General features: G+C 41.0%; 1 pseudogene; it reads left to right on the top strand.

Moving 5' to 3' along the window:
• Positions 1–1,797: 1,797 nt before the first annotated feature.
• On the top strand, positions 1,798–2,342 carry LOC119360676 (annotated as a pseudogene).
• The last annotated feature ends 11,008 nt before the right edge of the window (positions 2,343–13,350 follow it).

The raw sequence follows: 13,350 nt of genomic DNA, 5'->3' as shown, positions 1-13,350 counted from the left end.
CATTTTTGGATATCGAAATGATGCAAATGATATGGCATTGGAAAGGTACTGAAATTCACAACTTTTTCATGTATTAATGTTTTTCAAATTTTACATAATTTTTGAGAATTTTTGAAAATACCGAGATTCATTCAAAAGAGACGAACATTAATTATATATTAATTTTTGACCACTTCTCGGAATAGCGCAAATGATATACCGTTGGAAAGCTACTGAAATTTACAAACGTTTTTTTACTGCCCGACAATAAAGAATTTTCTGTACTTCTCAAAGTGATTAAATTGTACTGCCCATAATTTTTTTCCAGAGAACTCAAATTCCCTCCACATGTACCTTTGTACTTCTCTGGAATATGAGTTTCTTACTGCCCGATAATAATAATAATAATAATTGTACTCTTTGAAATGAATAAGTTGTACTGCTCAGATTTATTTTAAAAGAACACAATTTTGCCTTGTACTTCTGTGGAATATGAGTTTCCTACTGCTCTGCAATATTCTTTTATGTATTACTCAAAATGATTAAATTGTATTGCTCGTAAATTATTTTACATAAGCTAGTTTCCTTTGACATGTATCTTGTACTTCTTGGGAATATCAGTTTCGTACTTCTTGATCTTATAGGGTTTGTACTTCTCAATTACACAATTTTTATTAAGGCTAGTTTTGCATTTTTATCTACACTGCTGCTTGAAGATATTCTGTACTGCTACTCTTCACTACAGAGAACCTTTTTGCACTTCCCTAAGCTTGCTAATTCCACAGCTCCAAGTAGCAGCTGCAAAAGGTGAGTACAAAATTAGCATAAAGGACACCCTGTACTGCTACTTCAAACTACTCGGTACTTCTCTCAGTGTAACTATGGTACTGCCTCCCTACCAGGAATAATTCTCAGCCAGTACTTCCTCGCTCGCATGCTGTACTGCTCTGTACTTCTACCTAAATATTGTATGTACTTCCCATTACTGCTACCTTTGTACTTCCCGTAATTCTCCACTCAGGAGGTCAAAATTTCATTCAATCTCCTCGTCGCCCGTCGGAGTAAAAAGAATGCCACAGAATGCCACGATGAAGAGAAGTACATTTTTACCTTCGCACCTCTCGCTGGAGAAGAAGCTCGTGCTTGTGCTCGACGTTGGAACCCGTAATAACCCCGCACCCGTAGAATACGAGTTTCGTACTGCTCTGCAATATTTTTTTGTATTACTCAAAATGATTAAATTGTATTGCTCGTAAATTATTTTACATATGTCAGTTTCCTTCGACATGTATCTTGTACTTCTTGGGAATATTAGTTTTGTACTTTTTGATCTTATAGGGTTAGTACTTCTCAATTACACAATTTTTATTAAAGCTAGTTTTGCATTTTTTATCTGCACTACTGCTTCAAGATATTCCATACTGCTACTCTTCACTACAGAGAACCTTTTTTGCACTTCCCTAAGGTTGCTAATTCCACAGCTCCAAGTATCAGCTTCAAAAGATGAGTACCAAATTAGCATAGAGGACACCCTGTACTTCTACTTCAAACTACTCGGTACTTCTCTTAGTGTAACTATGATACTGCCTCCCTAGCAGGAATAATTCTCAGTAGGTACTTCCTCGCTCGCATGTTGTACTGCTCTGTACTACTACCTAAATATTGTATGTACTTCCAATTACTGCTACCTTTGTACTTCCCATGGAACACCTCGATGGTAGGGATACACAGGCTACTACCAGTCTATTTCGCCGCCGCTCGAGCTAATCCGCTACGTCGGGGCGCGCCTCCAACCGGTGCCCCATACCGCCGCCATCCATGGAGATCTCCCTGGACGCGCTGCTGGGTGTGCAGAGGCACGGGCAGGACCCGGCCTACTGCCTCACACAGGGCGTCTCGGGGCTGCTCGTCCACCTCCACGTGCAGACGCCGCAGCTCCCGTGGCCCGCCCCGCCGCTCAAGCTCCTCCCCTTCGACATCGAGTTCCCCGACGCCCCCTTCCGGTTGTCGTCGACCTCCCGGCCATGGCCGTCGCGTCCTTCGTGGAGATCAGCGGCCGGCTCGGGCAGGCCGGGTCCGACCTCGGCGCCTTCGTCGGCGGCACCGTGCAGCAGCTGTCGATGAAGCTTCTCGCGCCGTTCCGCATGCGGCGCTAGAAGTGGGAGGGGGCCGCCGCGCCACCGACGCTCGCGGCGGCGGTGGACGAGGGGGAAGCGGGGCTCGCCGCGGAGAGGGCTGCTGAGGGCGGGGTAGCCTTGGAGGGCGTCGGGGAAGGAGGCTGGGGTCGGGTCGGGTCGGGTCGGTCTCCGATTCAAAACTACCTTATATATATAAACACTATTCTGATCATGGGATCAGAATAAAATTCTGATCACAATATGAACTTCCCGATTAACGCGCTTGACCTTCCCCGAGTACTAGGTTGAACTTCAGCTAAAATGTGTCCAAATGGGGCTTGCGATATACCGTCGGAAAGCTATGGACACCAATATCATGACCCAAGTTAAAGTTTTTGGCAAAATGTAAGAGGTTTAAGAGCAGTTTTGAAAACCGTTTTTTCTTCATACAAAAAACGTGAATCGTATTTTCGATCGCATTTCTAAACTATTTATCGAAATGAGGTAAATAATATAGCGTTGGAAAGCTGCTGTAAAACCGCTCCTTTGACATGTTAAAAGTTTTCTCTAATTCCCTATGGATAAAGAGTAATTTTGAAAATCGTAACATTTCGTAAACCGAATAGCCGAGTTCGTATTTTCAATGTAATTTCTAAACGGCTAATCCATTTGAGGCAAACAATATGGCATTGCAAATCTTGTGAAAATGTGCTACTTTTTCATGTTAAATGTTTTTTATAATTTGGAACGGTTTAAAAGTAATTCAGAAAAAGTTACAAGTTCCAATGAGTTCATATTTTCGAGCTACTTTTTTAACTGTACGTCCGAATGCAACAAATAATACGGCGTTAGAAAGCTTGAGCAAATGCGAAACTTTTTCGTATATATTGTTTCTCCTAATTCCTTACAATTGTAAGTCAAATTGGAAAATGGCTAAAAACGTATTTTTGGCATAATTTCTACATACTTTATCAGAATGGGGCAAATAGGATACCGCTGAAAAGCTACGGAAAATGCGAAACTTTTTCATGTTGATGGTTTTCTCTGATTCCTAGCCGTTTTCAAGTAATTGCGAAAATGACGAGATCATTCGTTTTGCCTTTATTGCGAAACTGATTCTTCGAAAATGCACCGTGTGAAGAACCTGAACTTCTCGGCACGTGTACTTGAACTTCACTCTATTTTTCACGTGCTTTTTTGCTCGTATATCTCTATCCACTCCTTCTAGCTCTCCATCCACTCACCGGAATTGATCAAGTGATATACCGATGGAAAGCTGCTGTAAACGCGCAACTTTCCCGTGTTGATCATTTTTTCATACTCGCAACGATTTTAAAAGTTTTTCATCTGAAATTCATTCAACATAGTAGTTGAACTTCATGCTATTTTCACGTTGATCTTCTGTGAAATATTTTTGTTTGTACACGCGCCTGAACTTCCCACTGTACGAACCCGACCTTCGGGCTATCTTTGCAACCGTGGCTTCCCCCGCGAATTATTCTGGTTAGTAGTGTTCTATATGATGTTAGTGTAATCTAGAAACGTTTTTAGCAACTAAATACCGGTTTTAAATAGAAATCTCACTCGTTGGCAGATTTTGCTCTCAGGTCATGATGAAATTGCGTTTTTTTGCAATTTTACTGCGTGAGTTGTTCGACCTGAACTTCCCCTAGTGCTAGGTTGAACTTCCGTCAACATTGCCCAAATGGGGCTTGCGATATACCGTTGGAAAGATATGGACCCCAGTATCATGACCCAACTTAAAATTTTGGCAAAATGTATGTGGTTTAAGAACAGTTTTGAAAACCATTTTTTCTTCATACAAAAAACGTGAATCATATTTTTGATCGCATTTCTAAACCGTTTATCGGAATGAGGCAAATAATATGGGGTTGGAAAGCTATTGTAAAACCGCTCCTTCCACATGCTGAAAGTTTTTTCTAATTCCCTATGGTTAAAGAGTAATGTGGAAAATCGTAAAATTTCGTAAACCGAACAACCGAGTTCATATTTTCGATGCCATTTCTAAACGCCAATCCAATTGAGACAAATGATATGGCGTTGGAAAGCTTACAAAAATGCGCTTTTTCCTCATGTTGAAAGTTTTTTATAATTTTGAATTGTTTAAGATTAATTTAGAAAACGGTACAAGTTCTACCAAGTTTGTATTTTCGATCTATTTTTGTAATCATACGTCGGAATGTAGCAAATAATATGGCGTTGGAAAGCCTGAACAAATGTGAAACTTTTTTGTAGATATTGTTTCTCCAAATTCATTAGATTTTACGTTGATTTTGAAAATGGCTAAAAATGTATTTTCGCCGTAATTTCTACAAACTTCATTGGAACGAGGCAAATAATATACTGTTGAAAAGCTACGAAAAATGCGAAACTTTTTCATGTTGATGGTTTTCTCTGAAACCCGACCATTTTCAAGTAATTTCAAAAACTACGAGATCACTCGTTCTGCCTTTATTGCGAAACAGATTCGTTGAAAATGCATCACGTGAAGTACTTGAACTTCTGTGGCAGTTCTGCTTGAACTTCACTCTGTTTTTCACGTGCTTTTTTTTCTCGTAGCTCTTCATTCACTCACCGGAAATTAAGCAAGTGATATACCGATGGAAAGCTGCTATAAACACGCAATTTTCTGTGTTGATCATTTTTTCATACTCGTGACAGTTTTAAAAGTTTTTCTTGTGAAATTCATTCAGTGTAGTAGTTTAACTTCCTTCTGTTTTCACGTTGGACTTCTGTGACATATTTTTGTTTGTAATTTTCCCATCCATTTTCGCCAGTGTTACACAAATGACATTCTTTTTGTACAAACCTCTCTCACAATATTTTTTTAACTTTCTCCGACCGAGGACGTGAACTTACATGAATGATATTCCCGCTATTTTGAAGTAAATTAGAAAACGACGAGATCATGATTTCTGCCTTCATCGTGAATGGAAATGCATTGGTGAAGTAGTTGAACTTCTCGGGCATGTCTGTTTGAAGTTCACTCTAATTTTTGACGTGTTGTTTTTTGACGTACTATTTTTTGCACTGCGTTAAGTAGTTGAACTTCTTGGGCATGTCTGTTTGAACTTCACTTTGTTTCACTTTATTGTATTTTTTATATGAAATACACACCATGTAGTACGTGAACTTCCGGTTGTTATCACTTTGAACTTCTCTCTGGTTTGAGAGAATTATTTTAAAACACAGAAAACAACATATTTTTATGTAATTTGGACATCTAAATACACGGTGAACCTCTCTCACAAGAATTTTTGAACTTTCCCTCGCCGAGCACTTGAACTTCTAGCAACCATTAATACGTTTATGAGATTGTTTTCAAAAGTGCAAAAAATGGTGTTGTGCTTGTTATTTTTTGAAAAGGTGAATCCTAGGTTTTAATAAACTCCAAACTTCTGTGTTATTTTAATTTGAACTTCACCTTTTTATATTTTGAGTAAATAATTGTATTCGATTTTTATACGGAAAAATCGAACATGGAAATACAAGATGAGCCTCTCTCGTAAGAATTTTTGAACTTCCCCAGACAGAGCATTTGAACTTCTTCCAACAAATCTTTTAAGCTTTTAATTTTTTATACTTTTATTGTCATTTGAAATGCATTCCTTGTAGTAGTTGAACTTCTCTTTGTTTTCACCTTGAACTTCTGTCACGTATTTTTGTTCAACCTCTCCCGCACAAGAATTTTTGAACTTTCTCGAGTCGAGCACTTGAACTTCTAGCAACAAAACTTTATGCTTTGCATTTTCATTCATTTTTAATACAAAATGCACACCCTGTAGTACGTGGACTTCTCGCAGTTATCAATCTAAACTTCTCCCGGTTACGCGAAAATATCTGAGTTTTTTGTAGACATTGAACCACCCTAGCCTTTTTATTTGAAGTTTATTGTGTATTTTTAGAGTTGTGAAAACTGAAAGTTTTTAGAAACATCAAACTTCTTCGTTATTTTAAATTGAACTTATTGGTTTTATGCTTTAGTAACTAGAAAAGTGTGATTTTTTCAAATAAATATTAAACTGCTCCTTTTTTCAATTGAACTTCTTGGTTTTATTGTCTAGTAACGAGAAAACAGGAGTTTTTTGTACACATTGAACTATTCTGTTTCTTAAAATTGAACTTCTTGGTTATTGGCGCCGAAAATGACATTGTTTTTGTTTTTTGTTGTTTGAGCGTCTAAATCCTATGTTTTAATATACTTTTAATTTCTGTGTTGTTTTAATTTGAACTTCACATAGAAAGAAAGATAGAATTTGAACTCTCTACTGATACTATAGTTTGAATCTAGATTGTTCTTTACAATAAAAATGTGATGAGAGAGAGAGAGAGAGAGAGAGAGAGAGAGAGAGAGAGAAAGAATTTGAACTCTCTAGTGATATTATAGTTTCACTTCTTGGTAGTAACGAGGAAAATATAATTTTTTTATATAGATTGAACTACTCTGTTTTTTAAATTTGAACTTCTTGGTTTTACTGTTTAGTATATAGGAAAATCCATTTTTTTCTATAAATTTGAACCACACTCTGTTTTTTAATTCGGAGTTCTTGGTGTTATCCATTAGTAGCAGGGAAAGTCCTAGTTTTGTAATATATATTAAACCACTCTGTTATTTAAATTGAACTTTTAGGGTTTTTTAAACAAGGAAAATTCATTTTTTATAAACTTTTTGAAGTGCACTATTTTTTTAGATATTTCATAAAGTGGCTTCCGAGTTACTCCTAAGTTACTTTGACAGGGAAAATGTATATTGCTAGAGAGTTCCCGTAAGTTTTTTTTTGTCTTATGAACTTGTCGAGTTATTTTGGCAAAAAATTGAACTTCCTTCCATCTGCGCTGTCAAGTTATTATTTTCAACAAAATATAGGTGGTCCACACACTAGTAGGAACCCCACTGGAAACATAAAGAATGAGAGCAGACACTAATTTCCTTTTTATTGTCTCTATTTCACTCGGTTCACTATCTGAACTTCTAGGAGGGTTATGTTCTTCAGCAATATAAGAGAGCAAGTGCCATCATCTAACATACATACATAGTGAGTAGCGATTTGACTACTAATGTTTTTTATATAAAAAAAGACACTACTAGAAAAATCTGAGCATTCCCTGAAAAAGCATTAGCAAGTTACAACTTACAAGTTACACGCGTACAAACTGATACTAAATGCAGCCATTTGCTTTCTACTTCTCCAATATCCACACGCAGGAAATCTAGCCAGCCTTCAATGGCAGCAACGCACCACCGTACCACCGTTTGAGGTCGTGCTCAAGTCGCGCATGGCGGTACCCAGAAGCAGCCGATGCGTGATTGCTAGTGCCTCGACAAGTAACAGATGTTTTTGACGGTGCATAGCATTTCCCCGCAGAAACCATGGTGACCCTGGACAATCTGCCGCCTCCGGGGTATGAGGTACGCTCGTGGACGAGCCACAGCCGCCGGGAGGAGCTTTGCTCATGGGCGTCGTTCTCGCTGCCTTTGACCTTCCTCGCGAGGTCGTCGTGAACTTCTCCACCAAATGGAGCAGGGGAGAAGGAGGTTGGTCGCAGGGTTCTCGCCGGCTCGATGTTGAGACGGACCACGACGGCAGGGGGCAGCTGGGTGAGGCGCAACAGTGGGTCGTGGTCGTCGGCAGGAGGCGGCGGTTCAAAGTGGCGAGATGCGAGAGGTCGACACGAGGAGCACCTAATTGGGGCGGGAGGCGAGCGAGACCGGGGTCGGCAGTGACCTAACGAGGAGGCTGGAGGCGACCAGTGACGGCACCAGCCAAGCCGGTCACGGGGTCGCGCGCCGGCGCTTGGTGGTGGCTGGCGGCCGCAGGATCCGGCGACGCGCATGGGGGTTCCAGGGAGGGCGCACCGTGGCGGGTGGTTCTGGGCAGGTGGCGCTGCGGTGGGGGCCTCTGAGGAGGGGGCGCGGCAGCAGGGGCCTTCGAGTAGGGGGATGGCGGCGGGGGCCTCCAGGGAGAGGGCACGACTGCGTGGGGTGTTCGGGGAGGGAGCGGCGACAGGGATCGGGGAGGGGGCTCGACGACGGTGATCTGGGGGTGCGGGCGGTTGCGGGGTGGAGTCGGAAGACGTGGGGAGAAGGTGCATTTTTTTTCTGTTTTATCGTGTGGCGCTGACCGCACCGGTTCGGGAGGATCCCATCTGGCCCTATATAGGCGCGGTGTGATCCAAATAACTATTCTAATCTAGGGATTAGAATAGTGTTGTCCTATATATATATGAAGGTGGGGAGGCACCTAGAACACACAATATTGATTCCTAGCCGTGTGCGACGCCCCCCTCCACAGTTTACGCCTTCGATCATATTTACGTAGTGCTTAGGCGAAGGCCTGCGCGGATCACTTCACCATCACCGTCACCATGCCGTCGTGCTGACGCAACTCTCCCTTGACACTTTGCTGGATCAAGAGTGTGAGGGACGTCATCGAGCTGAACGTGTGTATAACTCGAAGGTGCCATACGTTCGGTGCTTGATCGGTTGGAACGAGATGAAGTTCGACTACCAACCACGTTAACAAATGCTTCCAATTTTGGTCTATGAGGGTGCATGGACACGCTCTCTCCCTCTCATTGATATGCATCTCCTAGATAGATCTTGCATTAGCGTAGATTTTTTTTGAAATTGCATGCTACGTTTCCCAACAGTGGCATCAGAGCCAGGTCTATGCATAGATGATATGCACGAGTAGAACACAAAAAGTTGTGGGCGGTGATTGTCATACTGCTTACCACCAATGTCTTATTGTGATTCGGCGGTATTGTTGGATGAAGAGGCCCGGACCAACCTTACATGATCACGTTCATGAGACCGGTTCCACTGACAGACATGCAACTAGTTTTGCATAAAGGTGGCTGGCGAGTGTCGGTTTCTCCAACTTTAGTTGAATCGAATTTGACTGCGACCGATCCTTGTTGAAGGTTTAAACAACAAACTTGATAAATCACCGTAGTGGTTTTGTGCCATACGTAAGAACGGTTCTTGCTAGAAGCCCGTAGCAGCCACGTAAAACTTGCAACAACAAAGTAGAGGACATCTAACTTGTTTTTGCAGGGCATTATGTGATGTGATATGGTTAAGACATGATGTGATATATGTTATTGTATGAGATGATCATGTTTTCTTAAAAGTTATCGACAACTGGCAGGAGCCTTATGGTTGTTGCTATATTGTATGAAATGCAAACACCTTGTAATTGCTTTACTTTATCACTAAGCAGTAGCGATAGTTGTAGAAGCAATAGTTGGTGAGATGACCACGACGCTATGATTGAGATCAAGGTGTCGAGCCGGTGACGATGGAGATCATGATATTGCTTTGGAGATGGAGATCAAAATCACAAGATGATGATGGCCATATCATGTCACATATTTTGATTGCATGTGATGTTTATCTTTATGCATCTTATTTTTCTTAGTACGGCGGTAGCATTATAAGATGATCCATTTCTAGGTATAAGTGTTCTCCCCGAGTATGCACCATTGCAACAGTTCTTCATGCTGAGGTACCACGTGATGATTGGGTGTGATAGGCTCTACGTTCGCATATAATGGGTGCAAGAAAGTTTTCCACACGCGGAATGCTCGGGTTAAACTTGATGAGCCAAGCATGTATAGACATGGCCTCGGAACACTAGAGACCGAAAGGTCGAACGTGAATCATATAGTAGATATGATCAACATAGAGATGTTCACCATTGATGACTACTCCATCTCACGTGATGATCGGACATGGTTTAGTTGATTTGGAGCATGTATCATTTAGATGACTTGAGGGATGTATATCTAAGTGGGAGTTCTTAAGTAATTTGATTAATTGAACTTAATTTATCATGAACTTAGTCCTGATAGTTTTTGCATATCTATGTTGTTGATCAATAGCTCGTGATATAGCTCCCTGTTTTAATTGATATGTCCCTAGAGAAAAATAAGTTGAAAGATGGTAGTAGCAATGAAGTGGACTGGGTCCGTGGTCTGATGATTATTCTCATTACTACATAAAAAAATTATTTCCTTGATGCACCGCTAGGTGAAAAACCTATTGCAGGGCAGATGCAGACGTTATGAACGTTCTGCAAGCTCGATATAATGCGTACTTGATAGTTTAGTGCACCATGCTTTACGGCTTAGAACCAGAACTTCAAAAAACTTTTGAACGCCATGGAGCATATGAGATGTTCCAAGAGCCAAAATTGGTATTTCAGGCTCATGCCCGTGTCGAGAGGTATGAAACCTCTGACAAGTACTTCGCCTACAAGATGGAGGATAATAGCTCAACCACTGAGCATGTGCTCAGAATGTCTGAGTACTACAATCGCTTGAATCAAGTGGGAGTTAATCTTCCAGATAAGATAATGATTGACAGAGTTCTCTAGTCACTATCACCAAGTTACTGGAATTTCGTGATGAATTATAATATGCAAGGGACGACGAAAACGATTCCCGAGCTCTTCATGATGCTGAAACCGGCGAATGTAGTAATCAAGAAAGAGCATCAAGTGTTGATGATTGACAAGACCACTAGTTTTAAGAAAAGGACAAAGAGAAAGAAAGGGGACTTCAATAAGAATGACAAGCACGTTGCCACTCCCGTGAAGAAGCCCAAAGCTGGACCTAAGCCTGAAACTAAGTGCTTCTATTGCAAAGGAAATGGTCATTGGAAGCGGAACTACCTCAAATATTTGGCGGATAAGAAGGATGGCAAAGTGAAGAAATGTATATTTGATATACATGTTATTGATGTGTACCTTACTAGTGCTCGTAGTAGCCCCTGGGTATTTGATACATGTTCGGTTGCTAAGATTAGTAACTCGAAACAGGAGTTGTAGAATAAATGGAGACTAGTTGAGGGTGAAGTGATGATGTGTGTTGGAAGTGGTTCCAAGATTGATATGATCATCATCACACACTCCCTATACTTTTGGGCTTAGTGTTGAACCTAAATAAATGTTATTTGGTGTTTGCGTTGAGCATGAACAAGATAGGATCGTGTTTATTGCAATATGGTTATTCATTTAAGACAGAGAATAGTTATATTGTTTACATGAATAAAACCTTCTATGGTCATAGACCCAATGTTAATGGTTTATTGAATCTCGATCATAGTGATACACATATTCATAATATTGATGCCAAAAGATGCAGAGTTTATAATGATAGTGCAACATATTTGTGGCACTATCGTTTAGGTCATATTGGTGTAAAGCGCATGAAGAAACTCCATGCTGATGGGATTTTGAAATCACTTGATTATGAATCATTTGATACTTGCGAACCATGCCTCATGGACAAGATGACTAAAACTCCGTTCTCTGGAAAAATGGAGCGAGCTAATGACTTATTGGAAATAATACATACCGATGTATGCGGTCCAATGAGTGTTGAGGCACACGACAGGTATCATTATTTTCTGACCTTCACAGATGATTTAAGCAGATATGGGTATATCTACTTAATGAAACACAAGTCTGAAACATTTGAAAAGTTCAAAGAATTTCAGAGGGAAGTATCATTGTAACAAGAAAATAAAGTTTCTATGATCTGATCGTGGAGGCGAATATTTGAGTTACGAGTTTGGCCTTCATTCTAAGCAACGTGGAATAGTTTCACAACTCAAGCCACCTAGAACACCACAGCATAATGGTGTGTACGAACGTCGTAACCGTACTTTATTAGATATGGTGTGATATATGATGCCTCTTACCGATTTACCAATATCATTTTGGGGTTATGCATTAGAGACAACCACATTCACGTTAAATAGGGCACCAACAAAATTGATTGAGACTACACCGTATGAACTGTGGTTTGGCAATAAACCTAAGTTGTCATTTCTTAAAGTTTGGGGTAGCGATGCTTATGTCAAAAGGCTTAAGCCTGATAGGCTTGAACCCAAATCGGAGAAGTGCATCTTCATAGGATACCCTAAGGAAATGAAGGAAATATGCCCTAGAGGCACTAATAAAGTTGTTATTTTATATTTCCTTATATCATGATAAATGTCTATTATTCATGCTAGAATTGTATTAACCGGAAACCTGATACTTGTGTGGATACATAGACAAAACACCGTGTCCCTAGTATTCCTCTACTTCACTAGCTCGTTAATCAAAGATGGTTAAGTTTACTAGCCATAGACATGTGTTGTCACTTGATGAACGGGATCACATCATTAGGAGAATGATGTGATGGACAAGACCCATCCGTTAGCATAGCATAATGATCGTTCAATTTTATTGCTACTTCTTTCTTCATGTCAAATACATATTCCTCCGACTATGAGATTATGCAACTCCCGGACACAGGAGGAATGCCTTGTGTGCTATCAAATGTCACAACGTAACTGGGTGATTATAAAGATGCTCTACTGGTATTTCTGAAGGTGTTTGTTGGGTTGGCATAGATCGATATTAGGATTTGTCACTTCGAGTATTGGAGAGGTATTTCTAGGCCCTCTCGGTAATGCACATCATATAAAGCCTTGCAAGCAATGTTACTAATGAGTTATTTGCGGGATGATGTATTACAGAATGAGTAAAGAGACTTGCCGGTAACGAGATTGAACTATGTATGAAGATACCGACGATTGAATCTCAGGCAAGTAACATACCGATGACAAAGGGAATAACGTATGTTGACATAGCGGTTCAACCTATAAAGATCTTCGTAGAATATGTGGGAAACAATATGAGCATCCAGGTTCCGCTATTGGTTATTGACCGGAGAGGTGTCTCGGTCATGTCTACATAGTTCTCGAACCCGTAGGGTCCGCACGCTTAACGTTCGATGACGATATGTGTTATATGAGTTATTTGTTTTGGAGACCGAAGGTTGTTCGGAGTCCTGGATGAGATAACGGACATTACGAGGAGTCTCGAAATGGTCGAGAGGTAACTATTGATATATTGAAAGGTTGAATTCGGACACCGGAAGGGTCCCCGAGCGTATCGGGTATATACCGGAGTACTAGAGGGGTTACCGGAACCCCATGGGGAAAAATATGGTCCATATGGGCCATAGATGGGAGGTACACCAGCCCACAAGGGGCTGGCACGCCCCCCACTAGGGGGAAACCAAATTGGACAAGAGGTGGGGGCGGCGGCCCCGCTTTCCTTCTCCTTCTCCTACTCCTTCCCCCTTTCCCCTCCGGAAAAATGAAAGGGGGCCGAATCCCACTAGGAGTCCAAGTGGGAGTCCCACCCCCACTTGGGGCGCGCCTAGGCCGGCCTCC

Source organism: Triticum dicoccoides, chromosome 2B (genome assembly GCF_002162155.2).
Source record: "Triticum dicoccoides isolate Atlit2015 ecotype Zavitan chromosome 2B, WEW_v2.0, whole genome shotgun sequence".
NCBI classification, from domain to species: domain Eukaryota; kingdom Viridiplantae; phylum Streptophyta; class Magnoliopsida; order Poales; family Poaceae; genus Triticum; species Triticum dicoccoides.
This window is presented reverse-complemented; position numbering and strand designations above follow the sequence as displayed.